Source organism: Nerophis ophidion, linkage group LG03 (assembly GCF_033978795.1).
Source record: "Nerophis ophidion isolate RoL-2023_Sa linkage group LG03, RoL_Noph_v1.0, whole genome shotgun sequence".
Taxonomy (NCBI): Eukaryota; Metazoa; Chordata; class Actinopteri; order Syngnathiformes; family Syngnathidae; genus Nerophis; species Nerophis ophidion.
In genome coordinates, this window is record NC_084613.1 from 18960766 (window position 1) to 18977994 (window position 17229).

Genomic DNA, 17229 nt, shown 5'->3' on the forward strand with positions numbered 1-17229 from the left:
TTTATTTTTTATTTTTATCAGTGCAAAAATACAAAAAAAAATACAAGACAAAGATAACAAAAACAACTGAAAGATATTGGGAAAAAAGAGAATATTGGATTATTTCTTTGTGTTTTTTAATCAGTACCCGGTGGGGGAAAAAATATTTAAAAAACAACTAAAATTATAAGGGGGAAAAAGACAACATTGAATTATTTTTAGTCTTTTTTTAATCACTGTCTGCTGCAAAAATGCAACCCAAAAAAACGGGAAAAAAACAAAATTTTGAAAAAAAAAGGATTAGGTTATTTTTTGTCTATTTTTTTTTTTGTTTTTTATCAGCCTCTGGTGGAAAAAACAACAACAAAATACAAGACAGATATTAAAAATAAAAAAGAAACATGTTGTGAAAAAAGAAAATATTTGATTATTTTTGTTTTTTTTAATCAGTACCTGGAAAAAAAAAAATATATATATATATTTATAAAAATTGGGGGAAAAAACGATATTTTATTTATTTTAGTTTTTTTTTTTTATCAGTGTCTGGTGCAAAGATTAAAAAAAATAAATGAGAAAAAAAACAATTACAAAAACTAACAATATTGGGCTATTTGTAGTCTTTTTTTTTTTTTTCAAATCAGCGCCTGTGACACAAATACAAAAAAATACAAAACAAAGATAAAGACAACATAAAAATATGGGGGAGGGGGGTAGATAATGTTGGATTATTTTTAGTCTTTTTTAATCAGTTTGTGGTGGGGTGGGGGGGGAGAAACAAAAAAACAACTAAAATTTGAAATTTGGACTAAAAATTGTCCGGTGCAAAAATACAAAAGAAATAAGAGGAAAAAAAACTTACAAAAAAAAAAAAGTGTATGGGTTATTTTTTAGTCTTTTTTTTAAATCAGCTCTCGGTGTGGATGACAGGTTTGTGTGGAAGCGCTGCTCAGCAGAAGTGACAACATCGGCTATCAAAATGTTGGCATGTGTGATTGATGCAACGACGACCTTGGTCTCCAAAGTTGTCCTCTTCGTCTCTGGGCTCATGTTCTTTATCCGTTAGCACAACAACACGCGCGACCACTCTCCTCTTACACACCACTCGAAAAAGCAGATCACACATGTCCATACGACACAATTCATAGAAACTGCTATTAAAAGATGAATCATCTAACATACAGTGAGTGTGTTGCAGCGAAACAGGCAAAAATGCTGAATCGTACATTTGTCAAAAATAGACTGACATGCTAAAGAGTTATGCATGTAAAGAAAAGTTAGAAATTCTTTGTGCCTGTCTACTTTTCTTTTTCCCATCTGTGCTAGTTTTTTTTTAATTTTCATGTTTTCTGCCGTGTGCTGATTAAAAAAAGACTAAAAATGATAAAACACTCAAAGGTTATGCTTTACATATAAAGAAATGTTCACTTTTTTAGCAACAGCTCAACTTTTTTACTTGACTTTAATCACGGTTATTTTTACCACATTTCTTCTGTGGTTGGGGAAATGATATAAATGTGAGAGAACTTTTACTTTTGTGGCCTCAACAGTTCAACTTTTTCATTTTACTTTGAGTCAAGTTACTCTTTTTTGCTGTCATTTTTGTTATTTTTTGTTGGTTTTTATGTCAAAGGCTTATTAAAAAGAGATTAAAGACAACCCATATGATAAAAATGTTTACATGAAAAGGAAATGTGGCTTTTAAACTTTAAAATACAGTTTTTAAATTTCTGTCTATTGACTCTTATTTCCCTTAAATTTTTGCTGTTATATATCCTTTTTTTTTTTTTGCACCACGCACTGTTTGAGAAAACAAACAAAAAATGATTTTTTTTTTAAGAAAATAACAATTAAAAATAACCCAATATTGTCTTTATTTATTTTTTCAGATGTTTTATGTTGTATTCCTTAATTTTTCATTTAATTTTTTTGCACCAGGGGCTGGTTAAAAAAAGATTAAAAATAAACCATTGTTTTTATTTTATTTTTGTTTTCAATTTTTTGTTGTTGTTTATTTTCTTGTTGTTTTATTTGTTTATTTTTTGTCTAATTAAAAAAATATTAAAAATCATCCAATATTTTCTTTTTCCCAAAAAATATGTTTTTTTATCTTTGTCTTGTATTTTTTGGTATTTTTGCACCCCGGAATGATTAAAAAATAATAATAATAAAAATCCTATATTGTCTATTGTCCCAATTTGTTTCTGTTGTTTTTATCTTTGTCTTGTATTTATTTTATATTTTTGCACCACGGGCTTATTTTTAAAACAAAAAGACTAAAAATAACCTAAAATTATCTTTATTTATTTGATTACATTTTTTTAGGTTTTTGCTGCTGTATTCTCTCATTTCTCCGTTTGCTTCCCTGTTAGTAACAAAGAAACCCAAAAGGAGACTAAAAGTAACATAATATTCTCTTTTTAACAAAATTGTTGCATTTTTTTTCTCTAGGTTTTTTGTATTTTTGTACCAAGAACTGATTTAAAAAAGTCTAAATATAACCCTGTATTCTTTTTCCCCCAAATTTTTTCTGTTGTTTTTTTTATCTTTGTTGTGTTTTTTTTTTGTTGCATTTTTGTCATGTAATTTTTTTAATATTTTTGCACTAGGGGCTGATTTTTTTTTTTTTTAAAGACTAAAAATAACCCAATATTCTCTTCTTTTTTTTAATTTTTGCTTTTGTATTCCCTAATTATTTGTATTTTTGCACCAGGGGCCAGTTAAAAAAAGACTAAAAGTAACAAAATATTCTGTTTTGTTCCCAAATTGTTGCTGTATTTTTCTTCTTTTCTTTTTTATTTTTGCACCAAGAACTGATTAAAAAAAAATACCAAAAATAACCCAATATTCTCTTTTTGTATCTATTTTTTCAGTTTTATTTTTTTATCTTTGTCAACTATTTATTGGTATTTTTGCACCAGGGGCTAAATTGTTGTTGTTTTTTAAGACGAAAAATAACCCAACTTTTTATCCACCCCTGCCCCTTTTTTCTATACATGTATATTTTTAACCCAAAATGTTTTTTGGAGACTAAAGACTAAAAATAAGCCAATATTCTCTTTTTATATATATATTCATGTATTTATTTATTCCCATATTTGCTGTTGAATTCCCCAATTTTTGGTATTTTTCCACCAGGGGCTGATTTTTAAACCAAAAGGTTTTTTTTTAAGACTAAAAATAACCAAATTTTCTCTTTTATATATATATATATATATATATATATATACACACATATATATGTACATATACACATATATATACATATATATATACACATAAATATATATATACATATACAAGCATATATATTTATATATATATATATATATATATATATATATATATATATATATATATATATATATATATATATTCCTCTCACCTCCAAAGACATGCACCTGGGGATAAGTTGATTGGCAACACTAAATTGGCCCTAGTGTGTGAATGTGAGTGTGAGTGTTGTCTGTCTGTCTGTGTTGGCCCTGTGATGAGGTGGCGACTTGTCCAGGGTGTACCCCGCCTTCCGCCCGATTGTAGCTGAGATAGGCGCCAGCGCCCCCCGCGACCCCGAAAGGGAATAAGCGGTAGAAAATGGGTGGATGGATGGATGGATGGATATATATATATATATATATATATATATATGCTTCCTCCCACTTCCAAAGACATCCACCTGGGGATAGGTTGATTGGCAACACTAAATTGGCCCTAGTGTGTGAATGTGAGTGTGAATGTTGTCTGTCTATCTGTGTTGGCCCTGTGATGATGTGGCGACTAGCTGAGATAGGCGCCAGCGCCCCCCGCGACCCCGAAAGGGAACAATTCCCATTTTTGCTGTAGTGTTCCCTAATTTTTTGTATTTTTGCACCAGGGGCTGATAAAAAAAGACTAAAATTAACCTAATATTGTCTTTATTTGTTAATATTTAAAAAATCTAATTGTTGCTGTTGTATTCCCTAATTTTTGGTATTTTTGATTAAAAAATGACTGAAAAAAACTTAATATTCAGTTTTCTTGCCAGATTTTAGCTGTTAGTTTTATTTGTTTATTTTTATTTTAAGTTTGTGTGTTTTTTGGTATTTTTTCACCAGGCACTGATAAATAATGCAATATGCTCCTTTTTATTTCTTTTCTTTTTTCCATTTTATACATACATTTATCGTTGCACCAGGGGCTGATAAAAACAAGACTAAAAACAATCCAACATGCTCTTTTTTTCAAATATTTTCCTGTTGGGTTTTCCCCCCCCTTTTTTATACATGTATATTTTTGCACCAGGGGCTGACATATTAAAAAAAAAAGTTGGCCCCCTGGCTGCACTTTGTATAGAATGTCGAATATTGATCGTGAGGGCCGAGAAAAAAGGAGGTTCAGGTTGTGTCAGACGTCCAAGGAGGAACTATGCAGGCCGTGGGGGGTGCGACAATGTGCTGACTTGGCGGTCTATATATAAATCTGCCATTTGGACTCACTAATGCCACTTTACCTTATGAGGGAAGGGCCGCCCGCAGCACCTGCTCCAACAGAATACCATTGCAGATCAACTTCTCACACACGCACCCACTGGATTGTTTTTCACACACATGCAGGAGGGGGTGCAGGGGATGGGGCTACAAATGGTGTCCCCCGAACAATTAAAAGGTGTGTGCAGTCGACAAAAAAAAAAAGGACAAAATGTCCAGAAGGCAGACATGGCACGCGTCTAATCTCCGGTCAAAGGGTCTACGCGTGCGACAAAAAAAAAAGAAAACAAACGTGCATGAGCCTTATCTCGCCGCTGGAGCTTGCTCTGTGCGGGGGACCACCCCGATGAGGTCGCTATCATCTGCCTGCAGCCCGGCCCCCCCTTAGCCCCCCACCGTCACCCTCCGTGTCCTCCTGTACCCTCGCCAGGAGTGACGTGTCCTCCGCTTCGCACAGTGAAGTCTGCAAAGTTTTGGTTTGCGTTGGATTCGTGAATTCTACTCGGGGGTCAAACACTGTGACCCCCACCGCCATCCTCCCCAAGCTAATCCCAGTGTTAGAGTCCCTGTTCGTGGACCTCCAATGTGCCAGCAGGCGCGTCCAAGTGGGTCATGTTTTTTTTTTTCATTCAAACCCGACGTTTGAATGCCGCAGGATGCTGTTTTTGTGCACGGGAGGCGTGAAAATGCACATTGGATCATTGCTTGACACTTTTACTCTCAAACTAAAGATGTCAGGACTTTTTAAAGTGACAGTACAGTCCAATATTCAGACTTTAGTACAGTGGTTCTTAACCTGGGCTTCACGGTGGCAGAGGGGTTAGTGCATCTGCCTCACAATACGAAGGTCCTGCAGTCCTGGGTTCAAATCCAGGCTCGGGATCTTTCTGTGTGGAGTTTGCATGTTCTCCCCGTGAATGCGTGGGTCGACTGGTCCAGGGTGTACCCCGCCTTCCGCCCGATTGTAGCTGAGTTAGGCGCCAGCGCCCCCCGCGACCCCAAAAGGGAATAAGCGGTAGAAAATGGATGGATGGATGGGTTCTTAACCTTGTTGGAGGTTCCGAACCCCACCAGTTTCATACACGCATCCACCGACCCCTTCTTTTGTGAAAAATAAAATGTATTTTTTTTCAAATTCAAGACAAAGTTATATGTTTTTTTCATGGTGTACAAAATGAACCGTGCATGAACTCACAACAAATTACACACCTGCAAATCAGTGTGACTTCTGCTGTTGCCGTATCCATGATACGCCAATTTACAGAATTTTTTATTTACACGATGAGTCCATACTTGCTAACCCTCCCGATTTTTCCGGGAGAATCCTGAATTCCAGTGCCACTCCCGAAAATATCCCGGGGCAACCATTCTCCTTTAGCATCCTCTACAACCTGTCGTCACGTCCGATTTTCCTCCATAAAAAAGGTTTGTCGGCGCATTCACATCATTTATGTGGTTTTTACACACACATAAGTGAATGCAAGGCATACTTGGTCAACAGCCATACAGGTCACACTGAGGGTGGCCGTATAAACAACTTTAAACACTGTTACAAATACGCACCACGCTGTGAACCCACACCAAACAAGAATGACAAACACATTTGGGGAGAACATCCGCACCGTAACATAATGTAACAGATGCCCAGAAACCCTTGCAGCACTAACTTTTTGGGAATCTACAATATACACCGCCCGCCCCCCTCCACCTCAACCCCCACACCCACCATCTCCCGAATTCGCAGGTCTCAAGGTTGGCAAGTATGGATGAGTCGGATGGGTCTTGACTGGCTCCGCCGAACCCCTGAGGTTCGATCGAACCCAGGTTAAGAAGCACTGCTTTAGTGACACAGTCAGTGTTTTTAATGGCGTACAATATTCACTTCAGTTTATTTGTCATTAGTGACATAACTATGGTGATGTTTAACATTTTATGAACAATGATTGAACGCAATTTAAAGATGTGAGTTGGTAAATACTGACATAATGGTGGTGATTATAAACATTTGGATGCACAATCTATGACTTCCATTGAAATATGTTTAGTTGGTAATAATGGCACAATGAAAGTTGTTATAATCTATTTTATGCACAATATTTCAAATATTGTCTTGGTTAATAATTGTTATTTTTTAATATTTTGTGGACAATACTTTTACTTTAATTATATTATTCGGTTAGAAATTGTGATTGATTATATTTCGTATACAATATTTTTTACTTATACTGATAAATAATTAGGATTTATAGTACTGAATGTAAAATATTTTAATTACAATTAATGATATATGAAATATTTATTTTATTTGTTTACATTTTTATGTACAATATTTAGACTTTAATAAAGATGTTTATTGGATAATTTTTACATAAATACAGTGATTTTTATATTTTTATGTACAATTTTTCTGAGATAAATTAAGGTATGTATTCGCTTAATAATAGTGCTTTTTTTTACATTTGTATGTACAATATTTTGACTTAAATTAAAGATGTTTGGTTACATTTGACATTAATACAAGGTTTTTTTTTACATTTTCATGTACAATATTTTAAGATTAATTATGATGTTTATTTGGTTAGAAATGGTGATTTTCACCCTTTTTAAGTACAATATTTTGACTTTAATTGACTATGTTTATTTGATTAATTTTGCCATAAATACAGTGATTTTTACTGTTTATATAAAATATTTTGAGATCAATTAAGACGTTGATTTAGTTAGTAATAGTGATTTTCACATTTTTATGTACAATATTTTGACTAACTGAAACATGTTTATTTTATTAATTTTGACATGGATACAGTGATTTTTATATTTTTATGTTAAATATTTCTGAGATAAAATAAGATATTTACTTGATTAGTAAGTGTGTTTTTTTATGTACAATATTTTTACTTAAATTAAAGATGTTTGGTTGAATTTGACACAAATGCAAAAAATTTTTTACATTCTATGTACAATATTTTAGGATTAAGTGTGAAGTTTATTTGGTTAGTAATGGTGATTTTCACCATTTGTATGTACAGTATTTGACTTAATTAATTAATTAATTAGTTAATTTTGACATAAATACAGTGATTTTTTTTTATATTTTATGTACAATATTTCTGAGATAAATTAAGACATTTCTTTGATTAATAATAATTATTATTTTTTACATTAATATGTACAATATTTTCACTTGAATTTAAGATATTTGGTAAAATTTGCCAAAAATACAAGATTTATATGTATGTACAATATTTTAAGATTAATTATGATGTTTATTTGGTGAGTAATGATAATTTTCACCATTTTTATATAAAATATTTTGGCTTTTATTATTGATGTTTATCTGATTAATTTTGCAATAAATACAGTGATTTTTACATGTTTATGTACAAGATTTTGCGATTATTTAAGACGTTAATTTTGTTAGTAATAGTGATTTTGACCCTTTTTATGTACAATATTTTGACTTGAGTGAAACATATTTGGTTGATTTTGACAAAGATACAGGGATTGTTCTATTTGTATGTACAATATTTCTGAGATATTTATTTGATTAATAATAGTGTTTTTTTTTTAGATTTCTATGTACAATATTTTGACTTAAATTAAAGATGTTTGGTTAATTTTGACATTAATTCAAGTTTGTTGTTTTTTTATGTGCAATATTTTGGGATTAATTATGATATTTATTTGGTTGGTCATCGTGATTTTTACCATTTTTATGTACAATATTTTGACTTTAATTAATGATTTTTGTTTGATTAATTTTGCCATAAATACAGTGATGTTTACATGTTTATGTACAATATTTTTAAAATAAATTAGGACGTTAATTTGGTTAGTAATGGTGCTTTTCATCCTTTTTTTGTACAATATTATGACTTAAGTGACTTAAGTAAACATGTTTATTTGTACAATTTTGACATAAATACAGTGATTTTATATATATATATATATATATATATATATATATAATTTTTCTGAGATAAAATAAGATATTAATTTGATTAATAATGGTGATTTGTTTTATGTGCAATATTTTGATTTAAATTAAAGATGTTTGGTTAATCTTGACATAAATAAAAAAAAAAAAAATTTTTATGTACAATATTTTGATATAAATAAAACATGTATTTGGTTAATATTGGTTATTTTTAAGCTTTTTATGTACAATATTTTGATATAAATTAAGACGTTTATTTGGTTAATACTAGTTATTTATATCCTTTTTATGTACATTGGTTTTTACTTAATTTAGGAAGTTTATTTGGTTAACAATGACGATTTTGTTTTTTCTATCACATATGGAAACATTTTGACTTCAATTAAAAAGTTTTACTAAGTTAATTTTGACATAATTATGGGGATTTTGAAAATTTGATGTACAATATTTTTTAACATAAATTATTATTTGGTTTTGGAATTTAAAGAGGAAAAAAAAGATGTACCATATTTGAACCTAATTTAACAATGTTTATCTGGTTACGTTATAGTGATGTTTAAATTTTAAAAATGTTTAACCTTTTTATGTATAATATTTTGATTTTATAGTTTGGTTAAAAACATTTTTTAATTAACATTATATTTATAGAATATTTTAACTTAAATGAAAAACGTTTATTTTGTTACTTTAGACATAATAATTTTAATTTTTACATTATAATATTTTGACTTAAAGACGCCTGTATGTGGTTAAAAATTTTGATTTTTGCCATTATTTTTTCCAATATTTTGACTTCAACGAAAAACTTTTATTTTGTTAATTTTGACATAATTATAGTAATTTTTACATTATACTGTTTTGACTTAAAGACGTCTCTGGTTAATTATGGTGATTTAAACCATTATTTTATACAATATGTTAACTTAAATACCTTTATTAAGTTAATTTAAACATAATTCTAGTATTTTTTTTATTTTATTTTGAAGTCTGTATGTGGTTGATAATGGTATTTTTAACATAATTTTATGCAATATTTTTACTTAAATGAAAACATTTTATTTTGTTAATTTTGACATATTTACAGTAATTTTTACAAGGTAATATTTTGAATTAAAGACGTCTGTATGCGGTTAATGATGGGGATTTTTGCCATCATTTTATACAATATTTTAACTTAAAAACATTTATTTGGTTAATTTAGACATAATTTTACTCTTTTTTTATTTTGACGTCTTTATGTGGTTAATAATGGTGTTTTTAACATAATTTTATGCAATATCTTTACTTAAATTAAAAACTTTTATTTTGTTAATTTTGACATATTTAGAGTAATGTTTTCATTATAATATTTTGATATAAAGACGTCTGTATGTGGTTAGTCATGGTGATTTTTACCATTATTTTATATAACATTTTAACTTGTACGAAAAACATTTATTTTGTTAATTTTGACGTTTTTAGAGTAATTTTTACATGACAATATTTTAAATTAAAGACGTCTGGATGTGGTTAATAATGGTGACGTTTACTATTATGTTATACAAAATTTTAATTCAAATACGTTTATTTGGTTAATTTAGACATAATTTTAGTTGTTTTGTATTTTATTTTGACCTCTGTATGTGGTTAATAATGATATTTTTAACATTATTTTGTACAATATTTTGACCAAAATGACAAACTTTTTTTTGTTGTTGATTTTAACATTTTTTGAGTAATTTGTACATTCTAATATTTTGACTTATAGACATCAGTATGTGGTTAATAATTTCATACAATATTTTAACTTGAAAACATTTATTTTGTTAATTTAGACATCATTTTATTTATTTTATTTATTTATTTTTTGACGTCTGTATGTGGTTAATAATGGTGTTTGTTATTATTATTTCATACAATATTTTAACTTAAAAACATTTGTTTTGTTAATTTAGATATAATTTTATTTATTTTATTTATTTATTTTTTGACGTTTGTATGTGGTTAATAACGGTATTATAACATTATTTTATACAATATTTTGACTTAATTGAAAAAATGGTATTTTGTTCATTTTGACATATTTTGAGTAATTTTTATATGGTAATATTTTAAATTAAAGACATCTGTCTGTATGTGGTTAATAATAGTGATTTTTACCATTATTTTATACAATATTTTAACTTAAATACATTTATTTGGTTAATTTAGACATTATTTTACAAACCCCGTTACCATATGAGTTGGGAAATTGTGTTAGATGTAAATATAAACGGAATACAATGATTTGCTCATCCTTTTCAACCCATATACAATTGAATGCACTACAAAGACAAGATATTTGATGTTCAAACTCATAAACTTTATTTTTTTTTTGCAAATAATAATTACCTTAGAATTTAATGACTGCAACACGTGCCAAAGTAGTTGGGAAAGGGCATGTTCACCACTGTGTTACATCACCATTTCTTTTAACAACACTCAATAAACGTTTGGGAACTGAGGAAACTAATTGTTGAAGATTTGAAAGTGGAATTCTTTCCCATTCTTGTTTTATGTAGAGCTTCAGTCGTTCAACAGTCCAGGGTCTCTGCTGTCGTATTTTACGCTTCATAATGCGCCACACATTTTCGATGGGAGACAGGTCTGGACTGCAGGCGGACCAGGAAAGTACCCGCACTCTTTTTTTACGAAGCCACGCTGTTGTAACACGTGCTGAATGTGGCTTTGCATTGTCTTGCTGAAATAAGCAGGGGCGTCCATGAAAAAGACGGCGCTTGGATGGCAGCATGTGTTGTTCCAAAACCTGTATGTACCTTTCAGCATTAATGGTGCCTTCACAGATGTGTAAGTTACCCATGCATTGGGCACTAATGCACCCCCATACCATCACAGATGCTGGCTTTTGAACTTTGCGTCGATAACAGTCTGGATGGTTTGCTTCCCCTTTGGTCCGGATGACACAATGTCAAATATTTTCAAAAACTATTTTGTAACGTGGACTCGTCACACCACAGAACACTTTTCCACTTTGCATCAGTCCATCTTAGATAATCTCGGGCCCAGAGCATGGATGTTGTTGATAAATGGCTTTCGCTTTGCATAGTAGAGCTTTAACTTGCACTTACAGATGTAGCGACCAACTGTATTTAGGGACTGTGGTTTTCTGAAGTGTTCCTGAGCCCATGTGGTGATATCCTTTAAAGATTGATGTCGCTTTTTGATACAGTGCCGTCAGTGGGATTGAAGGTCACAGCCATTCAATGTTGGTTTCCGGCCATGCCGCTTACCTGGAGTGATTTCTCCAGATTCTCTGAACCTTTTGATGATATTGTGGACCGTAGATGTTGAAATCCCTAAATATCTTGCAATTGCACTTTGAGAAACGTTGTTCTTAAACTGTTTGACTATTTGCTCATGCAGTTGTGGACAAAGGGGTGTACCTCGCCCCATCCTTTCTTGTGAAAGACTGAGCATCTTTTGGGAAGCTGTTTTTATACCCAATCATGGCACCCACCTGTTCCCAATTAGCCTGCACACCTGTGGGATGTTCCAAATAAGTGTTTGATGAGCATTCCTCAACTTTATCAGTATTTATTGCCACCTTTCCAAACTTCTTTGTCACGTGTTGCTGGCATCAAATTCTAAAGTTAATGATTTTTTGCAAAAAAAAAAAAAGGTTTGTCAGTTTCAACATCAAATATGTTGTCTTTGTAGCATATTCAACTGAATATGGGTTGAAAATGATTTGCAAATCATTGTATTCTGTTTATATTTACATTTAACACAATTTCCTACTCATATGGAAACAGGGTTTGTATTATTATTTTTATTTTGATGTCTGTATGTGGTTAATAATGGTACTTTTTAACATTACTTTATATAATATTTTGAGCTAAATGACAAACGTTTATTTTGTAAATGTTTACATATTTAGAGTAATTTCCATCCATCCATCCATCATCTTCCGCTTATCCGAGGTCGGGTCGCGGGGGCAACAGCCTAAGCAGGGAAACCCAGACTTCCCTTTCCCCAGCCACTTCGTCTAGCTCTTCCCGGGGGATCCCGAGGCGTTCCCAGGCCAGCCGGGAGACATAGTCTTCCCAACGTGTCCTGGGTCTTCCCCGTGGCCTCCTACCGGTTGGACGTGCCCTAAACACCTCCCTAGGGAGGCGTTCGGGTGGCATCCTGACCAGATGCCCGAACCACCTCATCTGGCTCCTCTCGATGTGAAGGAGCAGCGGCTTTACTTTGAGTTCCTCCCGGATGACAGAGCTTCTCACCCTATCTCTAAGGGAGAGCCCCGCCACACGGCGGAGGAAACTCATTTCGGCCGCTTGTACCCGTGATCTTATCCTTTCGGTCATGACCCAAAGCTCATGACCATAGGTGAGGATGGGAACGTAGATCGACCGGTAAATTGAGAGCTTTGCCTTCCGGCTCAGCTCCTTCTTCACCACAACGGACCGGTACAACGTCCGCATTACTGAAGACGCCGCACCGATCCGCCTGTCGATCTCACGATCCACTCTTCCCTCACTCGTGAACAAGACTCCTAGGTACTTGAACTCCTCCACTTGGGGCAGGGTCTCCTCCCCAACCCGGAGATGGCACTCCACTTGTGCATTATAATATTTTTTATTAAAGACGTCTGTATGTGGTTAATAATGGTGATTTTTACAATTATTTTTATACAATATTTTAACGTAAATACTTTTATTTGGTTAATTAAGACATAATTTTTGTAATTTTTTAATTTGACGTATTTATGTGGTTATAATGGTATTTTTAACATTATTTTTACAATATTTTAACTTGAATACATTTATTTGGTTAATTTAGACATAATTTTAGTATTTTTTATTTTAATTTGATGTCTGTAAGTGGTTAATAATTGTATTTTTAATATTATTGTATACAATATATTGACCTAAATGACAAACGTTTATTTTGTTCATTTTGACACAATTAGAGTAATTTGTACACTGTTTAATTTTGACTGAAATACGTCTCTATGTGGTTAATAATGGTGATTTTTACCATTATTTTATACAATATTTTAACTTAAATACATTTTTTTGGTTAATTTAGACATAATTTTAGTATTATTTTTTTTTACGTCTGTATGTGGTTAATAATTGTATTTTTAATATTATGTTGTACGATATTTTGACCTAAATGACAAACGTTCATTCGTAAATTTTGACATATTTAGAGTAATTTATACATTACAATATTTTGACTTAAAGACGTCTGTATGTGGTAACTAATGGTGATTTTTACCATTATTTTATACATTATTTTAACTTAAATACATTTATTTGGTTAATTTAGACATAATTTTAGTATTATTTTTTTTACATCTGTATGTGGTTAATAATTGTATTTTTGATATTATTTTATACAATATTTTGACCTAGATGACAAACGTTTATTTGTTAATTTTGACATATTTAGAGTAATTTATAACATTACAATATTTTGACTTAAAGAGGTCTGTATGTGGTTAATAATGGTGATTTTTACCATTATTTTATACAATATTTTAACTTAAATACATTTATTTGGTTAATTTAGACATAATTTTGGTATTGTTTTTTGACGTCTGTATGTGGTTAATAATTGTATATTCAATATTATTTTATACAATATTTTGACCTAAATGACAAACGTTTATTTTGTTAATTTCGACATATTTTGAGTAATTTATACATTACAATATTTTGACTTAAAGACATCTGTATGTGGTTAATAATGGTGATTTTAATATTATTCTATACAATATTTTGACCTAAATGACAAACGTTTATTTGTTAATTTTGACATATTTAGAGTAATTTATAACATTACAATATTTTGACTTAAAGAGGTCTGTATGTAGTTAATAATGGTGATTTTTACCATTAATTTATACAATATTTTAACTTAAATACATTTACTTGGTTAATTTAGACATCATTTTAGTATTATTTTTTTAATGTCTGTATGTGGTTAACAATTGTATTTTTAATATTATTTTATATAATAATTTGACCTAAATGACAAACGTTTATTTTGTTAATTTTAACATATTTTGAGTGATGTTTCCATTATAATATTTTGACTTAGAGACATCTGTATGTGGTTAATAATGGTGATTTTTACCATTATTTTATACAATATTTCAACTTAAAAACATTTATTTGGTTAATTTAGACATAATTTGAGTATTTATTTATTTTTTTGACATCTGTATGTGGTTAATAATTGTATTTTTAATATAATTTTATGCAATACTTTGACCTAATTGACAAATGTTTATCTGTTAATTTAGACATATTTAGAGTAATTCATATATTATGATATTTTGACTTGTAGACGTCTGTATGTGGTTAATAATGGTGATTTTTACCATTATTTTATACAATATTTTAACTTAAATACATTTATATGGTTAATTTAGACATAATGTGTATTTTTGTTTGACTTGGCAACTTTATTTGGTTATTCTGAGATAATTATACTGTTATTTTTCTTAACATATTAAGCAAAATGTTTGAACTGAAATTAAAGATGTGCAATTGGTTAATAATAAAAGTGAGTTTTTATTCGAATGTAAAATTGATTTGAACTGAAGATGATTATTTGGCCAATAATGCCAAGAGGATCAGGATCGTGAACATGTTCACAAACTTAGTTGCGTTGTTTCAAGTGTGTTGACTGAAGTCAAATGTGTGAATATTGACAGGGTTCATGTTGAGGAGCGTGAAGATGGAAGAAGTTGTCTTACCTGCTCGCTTGTCGTCTCAGCGGGAGACTTGAGCGCGTCCAGGTCGTGTTTATCCCGGCCAAGTAAAGTCAGTCCATTCGGGTCTTCATGGCCAACTTAAGTCCTCGGGGAGTCGCAGCTGCGGGGCAGAAGAGCGGCTCAGATAGGGTTCTAGCGGGGGGCGGGGGGTTAGATCTGTTCCTTCCGAGCGTCTCCTTGCACGAGTTATTCCTGGTCCGGCGCGGCGTGGACGTGAAGTCGGTCCGAGTGCGTCCCAGTGACTGATGAAGACACGCAGGACAGATAAGACCTCCTCCTTCGCGCTCATTGGGGGACAACTTCTCATCAACTTCGTCTTTCTTTGGGAAGAAAAACATGTCCTCGCTCCTGCTTTCTGGAATCTGTCAGCATCGATGACGTTTCAAACTATTTCAAAGTAAAAGAAAAACAAAAAGTGCGAATTATGATTTAATAGCGTGCTCACCTCGTGGTGCTTTTAATTTGGCAACTTTGTAAGAAGAGGAAACTATAAAGCACAAAATACACATCAAATATACATATATTTACATATTATATGTTATTTCACAATCAGCATGTTTTAAAATAAACATTTGACATTTAAAACGGAACTTAAAAATGTGTCTAAGGTTGAAAAAGTGAACTTTTTAGTACGCTTGTTTATGATTACGCTTGCTAGACCGCCATCTAGCGGTAGCTTGAATGCACAGCATCCAATTAGGCTGTTTAAAAAAATTGAAATTGTTGGAGCAAAATCAAAAGAAGATCGACATTTTGATATAATTTCAATAACACTATCACGTATGTCATTGTTTATATTTGTTTAATCTCATAATTATTCTTATTTGATTTCATTCAACTTTCTATTTCATAATTATGACATGAAAAGTCATACTTATGAAATAGAAAGTTGAATGAAATAAAATATTAGGTTGTTTAAAAAAATTGAAATTATTGGAGCAATATAAAAAACATCAACATTTAATATAGTTTTAAATAACACAATTATCATTTATCTCATTGTTTCGATTTGCTTAATCTCATAATTATGCATATTTTATTTCATTCAACTTTCTATTTCATAATTATAACATGAAAAGTCATAATTATGAAATAGAAAGTCATGATTATGAAATACAAAGTTGAATGAAATAAAATATTTGGCTGTTTAAAAAAAATTAAATTATTGGAGCAATATAAAAAAAATCAACATTTTGATATAGTTTCAATAACACAATTATTATTTATCTCATTGTTTCGATTTGTTTAATCTCATAATTATGCATATTTTATTTCATTCAACTTTCTATTTCATAATTATGACATGAAAAGTCATGATTATGAAATAGAAAGTCATAATTATGAAATAGAAAGTTGAATGAAATAAAATATTAGGCTGTTTAAAAAAACTGTAAATTATTGGTTCAAAATCAAAAGAAAATCGACATTTTTATATAGTTTCAATAACACAATTATCACTTATCTCATTGTTTGGATGTGTTTAATCTCATAATTATCCATATTTCATTTTATTCAACTTTCAATTTCATAATTATGACTTTTCATGTCATCATTTCGACTTTTTTAATGTAATTTTTATTACTTTTTAATTTATTTAATTTTGACTTTCTTATTTATGATTTCGACTCTCTTATCTCATTATTATGACTTTTTATTGTATAACTTTCGAAAATTATTACTTATAGTGCGGGTTTGTTTTTCGGTGTCAAAATGAGGGTTTGATAAATTGATGTTGTTGATTTAAAAAAGTGCGATTTAAAAAGTAAATCTTACTTTCATGGACAAGGAACCAAATGTGGTCATCTACAGTGGGCAATTTCGAGAGTAATAATGATAAAAATGGACTTTATTATCCTTTTTTTTTTTTCAATCACCGCAAGTGTCCAATGTAATATTATTATGATACTCAAAATATGTTTTTAAACGCAGAACTGATCAATAATTGGTTTATGCTTCATATTTGAATTATTACACTTAATATGCTGCCACCCTGCGGTAGTTTGATGGTATGACACCTCTACCGTGACCTCCATGTGCTTAGTTAGTTTCACAATCCAAGTGACAAAAATATACAAATAGTCAAT

At 30.7% G+C, this 17229-nt stretch overlaps 1 protein-coding gene across 2 annotated transcripts in view; it reads right to left on the reverse strand.

Annotated features, from left to right (window-relative positions):
* LOC133549260 (transcription factor SOX-6-like) overlaps positions 1-15519 on the reverse strand; it is a 265313-nt gene extending 249794 nt beyond the window's left edge. For both annotated transcript variants that reach the window (XM_061894490.1, XM_061894489.1), the window contains exon 1: positions 15128-15519. The gene's annotated coding sequence lies outside the window, so the exon portion shown is untranslated. The remainder of the gene's footprint in view (positions 1-15127) is intronic.
* Between the last annotated feature and the right edge of the window lie 1710 nt (positions 15520-17229).